Below are 12,527 nucleotides of genomic sequence, written 5' to 3'. Positions count from 1 at the left end.
TGTGGCAGATGGAATACCTCAGTGGAGGAAACTAAAAGGGGGTCATTCATCCCTACAGTCCCTTTCTGTTATTTCAAAGATTGGTCAAATCCACCACATAGGTTTTATGTGGCCTCTCAACATTTTGTTCCACAGAGACTTCCAAATATTACTTCATTAGAGGCTTGTTGCATTTAATCTCTGTGGGAGGGATGGGGCCTTTTCCTCATTATGGAATCCATTACTTTTCTTTGAAGCACGATGCAGAGAATTTTGCAAATTGCTGGGCAAAAATAGAAACATAACCAGTCCTTAGCACAACCCTGTGTAGAAGATTCAGGGCAACTGTCCTTCCAGAATGTGTTTATGGAGCATGCTCATTTCAGAACTAGATGGTAAACCTTTCAGGGAGGGAGGCAGAAAGCAAGCCATTTCCTACTCCTCTCCCTTAAAGGAAAATACACATGAAATTGGATGGAACTTGGAAGTCTGGAGAAAACCAACCCAAATGCATTAGTAGACCCTGCCTGAGGGTATCTGAGTGGTGGAGCTTGGCTATGATTCTGCTGTAAGCCACTTCTCCTGTTTGGTCTCTAGTTTTTATCTGTCTCTCCTGCCTCACGGGGTAGCTGAAAGGTATAAATATGAAGAAAATAGATACACATATGCTTTGGAAATAAACTCAATTTAAGGGCAAAGTATTATTGCTATTTTATCCCTGCTCCTTGCAAGGTGGTTTGACTACCTTGGTGCCTAACCTGGAATTTGAATTGGTATAGAACATTCCAGAACAGGTTTACATAGGGTCTCTGGAACTACAGAGGGGAGAGGGTGAAAGTGGTCTGTAAAGGTAGGAATAGACTCCTCATGAATCACAGCCTCACCAGTTTATTAATTTCTTTGTATATGTCTTCTAGCAGCTTGTGGAAATTCTCTGAGCCTCAGCTTATTCATCTATAAAGTGGGATTGTTGTGAGGATTTAAGTGAGAATAGAAAGGACTGCTCTTATGGAAGCAGTACTAATGAAGTAGGCAACTGACAATAATAATAATAATTTTAAAAATATATTTTTATTGATTTCAGAGAGGAAGGGAGAGGGAACAGAGCGAAAGAAATATCAGTGATGAAAGAGAATCATTGATTGGCTTGCCTCCTGCACATCCCCTACTGGGGATTGAGCCCACAACCCAGGCATGTGCCTTGGCTGGAATCAAACCCGGGACCCTTCAGTCTGCAGACCTATACTCTATCTAGTGTGCCAAACCAGCTAGGGCATTGATTATTTATTTAATTATTTCTGTGCATTGAAGAAAACTGATTCCTTTATGGTAGTGCATAGTTAGTTATGGGCAAAAAAATAATGTAGATTCATGGGCCTTACCCCAGAGAATTTCTCCAAGGATTCTGATCTGGAGCCATGTTTGGGAACCATTGGTCTAGAGAAGTTTTTTCAAACTGCCAATTATTACCTTCTGTTTGGGAAATCAATTTATTGCAGTGATTTTCAACTGGTGTGCTGCAAGAATTTTTAAAGCAGGTAATACCTGACGATTCAGTCAGGGGCACTGACCTCTTTTCCCTTAGATTGTCAAATAAAAAGATGACAACAGCTAACACAACAATAGTTGTCCAGTGTGAATGAATCAAAATTATACCTATCTTTTTAAAATATATATATTTTATTGATTTTTTTTACAGAGAGGAAGGGAGAGAGATAGTTAGAAACATCGATAGGAGAGAAACATTGATCAGTGGCTTTCTGAACACCTCCTATGGGGGATGTGCCCACAACCAAGGTACATGCCCTTAACCAGAATAGAACTTGGGACTCTTGAGTCCGCAGGCTGATACTGTATCCACTAAGCCAAACCGGTTAGGGCAAAATTATACCTATTATTTTATATGCCACAGAATTTTAGTAATTAGTTTATGTGTGACATTACATGAAAAGGTTTCAAATTGCTAAGTTAGTGGGTAGTGACCAGCAGTAAAAAATACAATTAAAAAGTGGAATAGGAAAAAACAGTGCATTGCACACAGTAAGGGTAAATATTGCTCTATGAATGTCAAGTTTATTTCTTAGTGTAGGTCATGGTAGAAAATGTTTGAAATACACTGGAGGGTGCTATATTCCATTTGGAGGCATTAGTATCCAGTGAAATATTGTCAAATCTCGGACCAGATAAGAAGAAATGACCAGCAAGAGAATGGATATGATCCATTTCTCTTATCTCCCCAACTGTCACATGCTATGCTTGCGTCAACAGAGTTGTTTGTTCTCTAATTATAATGAGTTTTAATATTGTTCAATGGGCCTGGCCTGAGATGTAAGGTCAAGTTGGGAGTAATTCTACAGGTACCAGGTAATTGTATTGATCCTATTAGGCAAAAAATGGGTCGGGTTTATTGGGATGTTTAGTTACTGTTGGTTAGCAAGTGCTTTGTATACACATTTCATTCTTCTTCTCTGAGATTTGCTACTTATTTTACTATTTGAGACCCTTTTCATGCTTTTGTGAAATAAAATAATAAACTTAAAACTCTGTTTCAATGCACATCACTATCTTTTTCCTCTTCACTTGGTATATTGAGGATATTAGCACCCTAAACTTTTCACCCACGAGCTTCATCTGAAGGGAGCATGCATTCCTTGGTTCCAGCTCATGTGTTCCTGTGGGATGAGGTCACCTTGTTAGCAAGGCCTTGTCAACCAGCCTCTGTAAACTATAGTTGCTCCTTAGAATCCATGGGGGATGGTTCCATGATCCCCTATGGATACAAAAATCTGTGGATGTTCAAGTTCCTCATGTAAAATGATGTAGCATTTGCATATAACCTACACACATTCTCCCATATGCTTTAAATTGTCTCTAGATTACTTGTAATACAATGAAAATGCTATGTAAATAGTTGTTATACTATATTGTTTAGGGAATAAGGACAAAAAAACAACAACTCTGTACATGTTCAGTACTTATACAACCATTACAGTAGGTCTAATTACATATTACACATCAGTAACAATGCAAACGTTTTTGGAATATTTTCAATCCTTGAATGTAGAATCCATAGATACTCAGGGCCAACAGTATATAGGCTTTTCAGGAACCTTCTAACTCTTACCCCTTCAGAACTCATTAAATCTCCCACCTTTATATTTTCCTCATGGAGCTTATCACAACCTAACACACTATATTATAAGTAATATACAGATGATATCAAGTTTTATGTAGTCTTCCAATATGTAATGTTGCTAGATCTGATATTTCTAGAGATCTTGGGAATTTGAATATTTATATAAAATCCTCTGATTTTTAACTTTGGTTACCAGACCAAAATACTTTAAATACCATTTATGCCAAAGAAAATGTCTGTGGCCCATATCTGTTCTGTGCATCACTAATTTGTGACCTGTGTTATAGATTTGTAGACTATTGGGGCTGTGAGAGATCCTTTAAGACATCTTCTATTGAGGAAATACAACCCCTGAAAGGTTAGGTACCTTCTCTATGGACACATGGTTAGCTCATACCAGAACTGAACCCAGCTTTCTTGCCTCTGAGTGCTCTCTCACATTTACGCTGCTGCCTGCTAGGCTGCCTCCCTTCTTCTGAGGGTTGAATTAATCTGCCTTGTCTAGAGGATAGCATTCAGTTCACTCTCCAGTTCCCTACTCACAAAGAACACACAGAGTCAACTCCACCCACCTGATAAGCCCCATGCACTTCTTACTAGTACAGAGTGTATGAATTTATCTGCCTTCTGAATCTTTATCTTGGTTATTGTCTCCTAGCTCTCTTTATTGCTTTTGCTCAGAGATAGACTCAAGACAAGGACTTTATGGGATTACTAGAGGCCCATTGCATGAAAATTCATGCACTGGAGGAGGGGAAGGCTATACACTCATCACACCTCTGCTGCTGCTACTACCGGCAGCACAAGCCTCAGCTAACCCTGGTTACCTGAGCCTTGGCAGGCCCTGGGTGGCTGGGGGTGGGGGAAGGTGAGGAGACTAGGGGATGCCCGAGGCAGGCACATGGAGCAGCCCAGTTGTGCCATGTGCCTGCCACCCAAGCAGGGATGAGGGGACTGGGCACCACCATCTTTGAGGGCATGGCAGTCAATTAGCACATTCTCTTCTTATTGGCTGTGGGTGCCACCATCTTTGTGAGGGTGTGATTCCTTCTTTATTTTTATTTTATTTTTATTTTTTAAAATATACTTTATTGATTTTTTTACAGAGAGGAAGAGAGAGGGATAGAGAGTTAGAAACATTGATGAGAGAGAAACATTGATCAGCTGCCTCTGGCACACCCCTACTGGGATGTGCCCACAACCAATGTACATGCCCTTGACCAGAATCGAACCTGGGACCTTTCAGTCCACAGACTGACGCTCTATCCACTGAGCCAAACTGATTTCGGCATGATTCCTTCTTTATTAGATAGGATTACTAGCATTTCTCCCAGCTAATGGTTTCTTTGTTAAAATTGGTATGGTCCAGTGCAAAGAATCTGGGACTTAAAGTCCGGAGAGCTGGGTTTAATTATTGGATCTGTGATCGGAGATAACTTTTCTACCTCATTGGCCCTCAAGTTCCTTAACTATATAAATAAGAAAAATAAGATTTGCCTTTTTGATCTCTCAGGGTTGCTATGAAGCAAAAATTAGATAATATGTATGAGAGCACTTTCAAAAAAGAACATTTACAACTTTGAGTGTATAGTATCATTATGAAATCAGCAAATAATTATTGAGGACCTACTATGTGCAAACTTATGTAATATTTTTTTAGGGCATGCCAAGCTGCTCAAGAGCTAGCTGGCTCCATGAGCTATAGTCTACTTGAGAGGAAGGGACACATGTGAGTGGAAAGAAATCCAGCACTGCAAAGCCAGAGATAATCAGGACTGAATAAAATGTGCACACTATGATGAGAGAGATTGTGATGGAAAGGCTGATCATGGAAGGCTCTTTGGAAGGAGTTGCATTTGAGTTGTGCTTTGAGAAAAAAGTTGGTAGGATTGGGTTGGCAGAGGGAAAATAAGGGCATCTTAGAGAGAGAAAACAGCACAAGCAAGGGCTGACATCACATGTGTTGGAGGCTTAATCTACATGATGAAGGGTTCAAGGTGAGATTCACAAATGATGGCTTCTTTGGATTCTTCACTTGGCTAGAACACAGGAGAGAAAATCAAAGCATGCTTCTCATGACAGCAAAGCAGAATTGAGGTGAGATAGTGGGTATAGTTCACTACATTATGGGAGGTCCTAGTACTGTAAAATAGTTATAATAACTGTTACCACCTCATATAGTTCTTTTGAGCATTAAATGAGGTGATGTATTTTAAATATTTATAAAAGTGCCTTATACATAGTTGGTGCTAAATAATTGTTAGCTATAATCATCAATTTTCAACTTACACTGAAGTCAGGAGTTAATAACATGGGCTTTGGAATCTACCTGATACTATTCGTATTACCACAAACAAGTCATCTATACTAATAAAAGGGTAATATGCTAATTAGACCAGATAGACCAGTCGTCTTCTGGACATCCTTCCAGATGTCCTTCCAGACAAAGCCACCATGGTGGGGGCCGAGGCAGAGGTGGTTAGGGGTGATCAGGCCAGCAGGGGAGAGTAATTAGGAGTGATCAGGGTGGCAGGGGAGTGGTTAGGGGTAATCAGTCTGGCCAGAAACAGTTAGGGGCATCAGGAATGTAGGCAGAGGTGGTTAGAGACAATCAGGCAAGCAAACAGAGGCAGTTATGGTTGATCAGGCTGGTACTCAGAATGGTTAGGGATGATCAGGGAGGCAGGCAGCTGAGCAGTTAGGAGCCAGCAGTCCCATATTCCAAGAAGGATGTCTTATCCCTGTAGTAGTAGGCCTAAATCAGCAGTTGGACATCCCCTGAGGAGTCTCAGATTGGAGAGGGTGTACGTCTGCTGAGGGACAGCCCCCTCCCATGCATGAATTTTGTGCACCAGGTGGCAGACGCTCAACACAGGAGCTTCCCCCAGCCCTCAGGTCCCAGGCCAGTCAGGGCAGGTGTGAGCAGGAGGGCTGCTGATTGCTCCACTGTTCACCCCACAGATCAGCCCTGATCACCAGCCAGGCCTAGGGACCCTACTCATACCTTAATTTCATGCACCAGGCCTCTAGTATCATAATATCACTTCTCTGTTTCTTGGTTTTCTGGTCTTTAAAATTAGAATAATCTTAGTGCCAACTGAAAAGGGATATTGTGAGGATTAAAATGAATTAATACAAGTAAAGTGCCTATCATAATGCCTGGCACATGATAAGCACTCAATATACATTACAATGATTATGGCCTGACAATCATTAACATAATATGACTGCATAATAAAAAAATTTGAGAAACATAAACTAAACCACCCAAATCTAACTACTGAGATACAATGCCTTGTCATATAGAGATCCAGTTCTTAAATCTGAAATTGCTTTTATTGAGAAAGTCAAGACTGAAGAAAAGGGCATGGATTTGGAATACAGTGTCCATATCATTAAACATTTACAGAGTACCCAGTACTCAAGCCCATCTGAGCTCATTTGAATCTCAGTTTAGTTCTTTAGTATATTTGAAATCCCTGCCAACTTTGGGTTATCTTCAGTAAATGTACTAGCCAATGTTCCCAGGACTGATTCAACAAAAAAGATGACAGACATGATCTCTGCATTAAAAACAAAAACAAAAACAAAAACCTTACACTCCAATAGAGGGATATAGGAAAGCAAAATAAAAATAGAAAATATTGTTAGATGATATTAAATACTATGGGGAAAACACCTTAAGATGGACTGATAAGGAGTTTTGATATGGGGAGAAGTGTAGAGCCAACACTTTTAAAGAGGGTGGTCAGAGGGGACCTCACTGGGAAGATTATCTTTGAGTCCAGCTCTGAAGAAAGTAAGGGAGAGGGCCATTCCATTATCATCTCAGGGAAGAGCATTTCAGGCAGAGAGATCAATAGAAACAAAGCCCCTAAATTAGGATCATGCCTGGCATTTAAGAAACAGTCAAGAAGCATGTGTATAACCAGAGTGGAGTGAATGAGGGAAAGGGTAATAGGATAGGAGGTCAGAGAAGTCACAAGAGCAGCTAGTTTGGGGTTTTGCTACCATTGTGATGACTTCCATTTACAAGGAATGAAATTGAAACCCATTGGAGGATCTATCTTATGCTGGGGGAGAGAGGGAGGTCACATGATAAGACATAGTCATTTGGTCCTGCTATAAGTAATGGGTTTTCCCTCCATAGATTTTGTACAATAACAAACAAGAGCTGAATCTGAGTAGTTCCTGCAGAGCAGTCCTTACCACTCTGTAGATTGCAGAGAGAGGGATAATTGGTCAGCGGAGGCACTAGACTCACTAGAGTGGAATTGGTAGCTTGGAGAATAGGAGAAAGAGATGTAATCTTATGAAACTGAAAGGGACCCAGGGAATTTAATTGCATCACTGGGTATCTGTTCATCCACTCTTGACTTAAAGGCCCCACTGCCTCACTATCCTACTCAGGCTCTTGCAGGACACTGTCAAGGTTAGAAAGCCTTTTGATACATTGGTTTACTGAAAATCTGCCTCCTTGCCACCACTGGGAAGCATTAGCCTAAGTTCTGTCACCTGGGCAACCCAGAATAATTACCTATATGCATTCTATAGTAAAACACTCTTGAGATTTGAAAGCAAGTGGATATCTTATATGGCCCCTGACAATTCTCTTTTTTTCAGGGCACATGTCTCTCGTTCCTTCCAGAGACACTCCTGCTTTGGGGTGGTTTTACATCCCTTCAATCTTATAGCCCTCCTCTGGATATGTTCCACTTTCTCAGTGGCCCTCCTAAAATGTGGTGCCTCGAATTAAATAAGAGACTCCAGGAGGGAACAGGACAGATTGCAGTGTGACAATTGTATTGTGGGATCTAGAAACCATACTTTGATTAATACAACTGAAAATTATGCTCTGTTTTGAGCAGCTGAATAATTTAGCTACATTAAACTTCTGGCTCAACTTATGCCTTTGGGTAATCTCAGACCCCTACATCTTTTTGGTTTGTTTGTTATTATGTAAGTTGCCACAAAGCCATGCTTACTTTATTCTGGCCTTACAAATATAGATTTTAAAAATTTTAATTGAGGTTGTGTTTTCTTTATCTTATAAATTTTACCTTATTATTATTTTTTAATTTTAGACCACTATTCCAGTCCATCTGAACTCATTTTGAATCTCAATTTTGTTCTTCAATACATGTGTTATCCCTGTGAGCTTTGAATCATTTTCAGACTTGGTAAGTACATTTTATGTGTCATTTAAGTTATTAATAAAAGTGGGAAATCCCTGTGGCCTTTCTCTGGAGAATTTTATGCTGGTTGCCACCTATATTTTGAATAAAATTATTTAATCAAATGCTAATCTATTTGACTTTTGTTATGCTTAATATGTTGCTATCTTATCATAGTTCATTTGTGAGAAAGTTATAGGGAACAATTTCAGATGCACTGCTGAATCCAAGATATGTTATGTTTATAAAAGACAGGCTAGATAAAGGATAATCTAAGATGGAGCCTTTTGTTTTGCAAAATGGAAACTATTATAATTTTTCCAATTATAAAAGTAATATTGGCTTATTGTAAAGGTCAGCAGAATGCAAAAGTATACAAATTAGAAAGTGAAAGTGCCTGTGTAATTATACACCTACAACATACCAGATGACTGGAATCATACTATAAAGGCTGTTTTGTGACCTGCTTTTTTTACTTATAATCTTTTGGAAACATCTTTTCTTGTCAGAACATATAGTTCTACTTCATCCTTTTAAACAAAAACATAGTGTTCTTTTCTGTGGTTGTTTTCTAATTTATCTAATTAATCCATATTGATGGTTATTTATTTCTTTATTTGTTTATTTATTTATTTATTAAATAGATTTTATTGATTTTTCACAGAGAGAAAGAGAGGAGAGAGGAATAGAGAGTTAGAAACATCAATGAGAGAGAAACATCCATCAGCTGCCTCTTGCACACCCCCTACTGGGGATGTGCCCGCAACCAAGGTACATGCCCTTGACCAGAATGGAACCTGGGACCTTTCAGTTCGCAGGCTGACGCTCTATCCATTGAGCCAAACCGGTTTCGGCAATATTGATGGTTATTTAGATCATTGGCAAATTTTTGTTGTTACAAGCAGTATTTCATGATGATCTTTCTTTGTTGGCTTGATGAGATGTTGTGCAGGGTCCTGGTTGCTGGCTCTTCTGGATTATTTGTTCTTTTCAAATATTGTAAATGTTCTAAATGCTTAAGGACTGCTTCCACTGAAGAAAACTAAAAGAGGGGACTGCCAACTCCCTACTCATCATGGTTTGAGGTTTAAAAATCTATAATTTTGTCATTCCTTGGAGTATAATTAAGGCTATTTGAGCTTCTAGGGGCCTTAGGAGGACCAAGGCACCTCAATATCAAACCCTGAGTGACAAAATAATCTTGACGGTAGGCTCAGCCCCTGGCTGGCACAGGTAAGGTGATTAGGAACAAAGAGGGGAAGGAGAATAGCTTCAGCTCTTAAAAGTGGAGCCACTTTGTGGTCCCTGAATAGGCCTCTCCTTCCTCATTTTTACTCCTTACTTCCTTCTTTGTGGTTTCCTCCCTGCACACATACACCTCCCAGAACAAGGTAAGACCTGTCTGCTCTGAATTTCCACAACACTTTAAGAGTCTGGGTTTGAGAGTCAAACTTGAATATCAGAGCTGCACCTATCGAGGTCTGTAATCTTGGATAAGACACCTATCTTTTTCTCGGGGGCCAAATTATTCTCATCTGTAGACTGAAGATTTACCTATATAAAATACTTCAAAATACCTAACCCAGTGACTGGCTGATATGAAGCACTTATTTCATGTTAGCTGCTATCATCACCATCATTGTTATGATTATCATGGGTGATCATATTATCTGTACCATAGAATTTGGAAAATTAAATGAGAACATATGTCAAATACCCAAACGCAGTGCTTAGCATAAATTGTGTGCTAAATAAATGATAGAAATTGTTGATTGTATTTATCTCTTCCTTAATATACTTACCTCATTCTCTATTGTGTTATTTCTATTTGTATTCGTGTCTTGATTTCTTCCTCTAATTTACTAGTATAAACTCTCTAAAGCACAGAGTTCCTCTCTCCTCTCCCTCTCCCCACTAGTAAACATAAAAAACCAAGTGCTGTGGATTAGTTAGGCTCTTTAAAATTTAGTAAGCCCCTTCATCATTATATTGTTTTCTAGTTAGCATCTCTCTTCTATTAACCCATTAACTCTGGGGTGGGGAATGTCTGGTCTGTGGCTTACAGAATCATTTGGTCTGGCCCTGCCAAGGCATTAGGGATGAGTTAATTAAATGTTTGACCAAATATAGCAGGCTAATTTTTAATTCGATGATTTTGTATAGCCTGGATGTTATAAATATCCAATTGTCCCTTGGTAGAAAAAAAAAAAAAAAGGTTCCCCACCCCTGCAACTGATCAACTGGGCCATTTATCCCTAGGGCAAGTCATGGCATATGCATTCCAACCATTGATCCACTGACCACAGAATTAGCAATATGCAGAATCTTAGCTTGGAAAGTTTTCCAGAAAACAATGGCCTTGATAGTGTGTTTATATGAGCAGAATGGATTTTTAGGCCTTCAGCCTTTACCGTTTGCTCACTGCAGATGTCAGTTTGAGCGGTGCTATCAGCTTTGAAGGTTAGTGACAAATGGCTTCTTCCCTGGCCCCCTCAGCCTCTGACCCCTCTCAGTGGTTGAAAAAGGATGGTGGGCCTGAATAGTGCCATCACTGCATGGGTGCAGTGCCCCCTTCATCAGGTATTGCATTTACTCTGACCACAAGAGAATGACCCCAACTTCAAGCACAGGCTCAGAGAACAAAGAAAGAAACAAAATCTTGATAAGGAGAGAGCTGGACTCTCCAAGTTACCTGACCTTAAAAATGCTGAGGCTGTTCAGAAATTCTTCTTTGAAGAAGTACAACTGGGTGAAGAGTTACTAGCCCAAGGTGAATATTAAAAGGCTATAGATCATCTCACCAATGCAATTGTGGTGTGTAGACAGCCACAGCAGTTACTGTAAGTGTCACAGCAAACACCTCCACCACCAGTGTGCCAGATACTTCTGACTAAGCTTCCAATAATTAGTCGAAGAATTATAAGTGCTCAGAGCTTGGTTGAAGATGATGTGGAATGAGAAACGAATGTCAACATAATAATCTCAATTAAAATTATTTTAAAAATCTTGACTTGGATGATGAACAGCTCTGGGGGAATAAGGGCAAATATGTTTGCTGTGGACTGTCCTACACTGAAATCTACCAAAGTTAATTTTTACTTTGTGTAGATCTATTTGTTTTGTTTTTATTTTTCCCAGTGAAGAGTGTATTTTGAAAGAGAGCTTTGATTATATAAATACACTATGATTTACAAAACTATCATAGATTTTATTTATTCCTAAAACGTGCAATTAAAATGGACACATACTATCGTATTATGAACATCGAAAATATTTAGTGCTCAGTTTACAAAAGCAAAAAATGTAGGGGAATGTTGAAGAATACACATTTTTTAAACTAGTACATTTTGCTGTACATAAGAAAATTTGATGGAAATGTGATTTTGTCTATCAAAACTGGGTATTAAAATCTTTGAGATTAAAAAAAATAAATTTTTGTAACACTCTCAGGATTCTGCTATCTAATTCAGGGCACCATCAAGTCCCTCTTAGACTACCACAACAGGTTCTTAAGTGTTTCCCAGCTTTTACTCATTGCATCCACACAGCAGCTAGAACAATCTTTAGAAAATAATAAATCATATCAAAGCATTCCCTCCTCAAAACCTTCCAATGGCCCCTACCTCATGTCTAAAGTCCAATTTCCTTCCCATGGTATACAAGGCTCTGCATAATCTGGCCCTTGGGTATTTACAGTATTAACCTCTATCTTGTTTTATTCTTTTCCTTGCCCATTCTGTACCACCTGTACCAGCCTTCTGTTGTGAGAACACACCAAGCTCATTCCTCCTGCTTCAGTACTTTCATTCTGCCTCTCACCAAGAATTAAAACTGACCCATGGCCCAAATTCCCCATGCTTCCTTTTGTCCTTCACATTTCCATTTAAATTATCTCAGAATGGTATTATTCATTTAAGCGTTCCCTGCATATCCTATCTGAAGCAGGTTCCTCGCCCCACTCCCCCTACCCTCAAACTCATTGGTTCTCAGGCTTTACTTCATATTAAGAATTATGTAGAAAGATTTTGTTATAAGCATTACCAGGTCCCTTTTATATCATGTAAATCAAAATCTCTGAGATGAGGCCCAGATTATCTGTATTTATAAATGATCCTCCAATAATTTTAATGTGTAGTCATGGTTGACAGCATCTGTTATTAGCTTGATTGTTTCCTTCAAAGCTGCAGTTATTTTTCTTATTTCATTCATTTGTTCAATAAGTATTTATTGAACCTCTA

The 12,527-nt window shown here is 39.2% G+C and overlaps 1 protein-coding gene and 1 pseudogene across 4 annotated transcripts in view; both read left to right on the top strand.

Moving 5' to 3' along the window:
• PAK3 (p21 (RAC1) activated kinase 3) overlaps positions 1-12,527 on the top strand; it is a 393,551-nt gene that overhangs the window by 54,527 nt on the left and 326,497 nt on the right. For all 3 annotated transcript variants that reach the window (XM_084870471.1, XM_084870469.1, XM_084870472.1), the window contains exon 2: positions 8,200-8,295. The gene's annotated coding sequence lies outside the window, so the exon portion shown is untranslated. The remainder of the gene's footprint in view (positions 1-8,199; positions 8,296-12,527) is intronic.
• Positions 10,816-11,247, top strand: LOC311615111 (mitochondrial import receptor subunit TOM20 homolog; annotated as a pseudogene). The gene has a single exon. The product of its transcript is annotated as a mitochondrial import receptor subunit TOM20 homolog (transcript).

The sequence above is a fragment of the Pipistrellus hanaki genome (assembly GCF_964339955.1).
Source record: "Pipistrellus hanaki genome assembly, chromosome: X".
Lineage (NCBI taxonomy): Eukaryota > Metazoa > Chordata > Mammalia > Chiroptera > Vespertilionidae > Pipistrellus > Pipistrellus hanaki.
Note: the sequence above shows the minus strand (reverse complement) of the source record. Positions and strands in the feature narration are given on the sequence as shown.